Raw genomic sequence first — 1,816 nt, 5'->3', positions numbered from 1 at the left:
TAGTTTTATTCTATCTGTCATCACCACTTGTGTAGTTTTTGCCGGTCAAATTCGTAATTTTGCGGTTGTGGCGTTGTGTACTGCTACATATTTTATTGAGCGAAGGGAATTATGAATTAAGTTCTTTAGCAAAACTTGTAAGTATGAACAGTTTTTAATGCACATCGTTAAGTTGCAGTGGAAAAAAATATGAAGATGAAAATATGCTTTTATTGCAACTAAACATTTTTTTCGTTAAAAGTAATGCGAATTTTAAAAATTCGTAAATTCATAGAGAAGAGAGAGAGGGAGACTTCAGAAGCTAGAATAAAAAAAAAAAACTAAAAGAGCTTCCTGATTCTGTTTATTAAAATTTGTGATATGTTGACGATTTTTACATGCAAATAACAATGTTTGAGAGCCTAACTGACGATTTTTCACTTCAATGACCTGGCAACACTGTATATAACAAACACTCCATTACATTTAAGGCTTCGTAATGAGAATGCGGTGCAAAGAAATTCGACCATACATTCGAGCGTTGGCATAAAAGCTCAGTTAGCTAGAAATTTTATGTGCATGCGCATGGCAACCGAAAAATGATGGAAGCAATGAAAAGAGGGCAGGGCAAGTGGCTAGGTAAAACAAGAGTTTGAAATTCTTAAGTTAAAGAAATGCAATAACAACTACATACAACTGACGATGATGGTCAAGCAAATGCATATAATTGTGTGCGTGTGTGTATGGGTGTGCAGCGTCTCCTTGGCTGGGTCAAGATGTGCCTTGAGAAATTTCGGAATATGCATGCAAATTAATGTCCAATATAAGCGAGTACGTTGTGTGTTTGCATGTATGCAAATTTACTAAATTTTTGCTGCACACAAACTTCATTCGTCTCTTTTACTTACCATTCATTTATGTATGTTTGCATGTGTGCACAGCCTCTTGTGCTGCCTACAACTACATTGCTTGCCGAGAAGCTATGGTCGGAGGAAGGTGTCAAAAGTGGTAGGCTCAAATCGATTTCTTCTAGGCTTAGTTAAGACAGAGGTGCTCACACACGTACGCACGCAAATACATACACAAACTGACCGGAAATGCAGCAAGAAGATGAAACATAAGCACATATATGTATGTATGTATGTATATGAGACGATGCAACACAAAAATTTTCAAGCCTTCCACATACTTTCACAATAATGCATTTGCACTCAAAATCTATGCACCTGCGTGCACATATACGTATTTATGCAAACACAATCAACGGTGGCGAGAATGTAAATAGGGAACAGGCATTTTAGCAAGTTTTAGCTATTTCTCCTTGTTTGAAAAATATTTATTATTTTTTATGAAAATATAGCATATCTACTATCTAAACAAAATTTTAATTTTTTTAATAAGATTTTTTCGATTTTTTTCTTTTGAGTATGCAGTTTTTTATCCCCCGCAATTTTGTACTAGCTAGGACTTACCGTTGATTTTTGGAAATTTTTATTTACGCATTTTCTTCCACACAAATTATGTTCGACAATTCTTTTTGTATTTGGAAAATGAGCAACACATTCCTCAAAAAAAAATTGCCAAAAATCGACGCTAAGTGCACGCTACTTAAAATTTGAACCTCGTTGTAAAAAAAAATGTATTGGGCTACAAAACTGCATACTCAGAACGTTTTTAAGAAATCTGATTAAAAAGCTAAATTTTTTTAATGAACTTTTGTCGAATTTTTCAAATTTTTGTACAAAGTTTGAACTTTTTTTAATTGACCTACATGGTTTTTGTTAGACAACGAGCTACACTCATAAAAAAAAAATAATAAACATTAAATAAACGAAAG

Source organism: Rhagoletis pomonella, unplaced genomic scaffold, assembly GCF_013731165.1.
Source record: "Rhagoletis pomonella isolate Grant_MI unplaced genomic scaffold, Rhpom_1.0 Rhpom_scaffold_00003, whole genome shotgun sequence".
Lineage (NCBI taxonomy): Eukaryota > Metazoa > Arthropoda > Insecta > Diptera > Tephritidae > Rhagoletis > Rhagoletis pomonella.
This window is presented reverse-complemented; position numbering follows the sequence as displayed.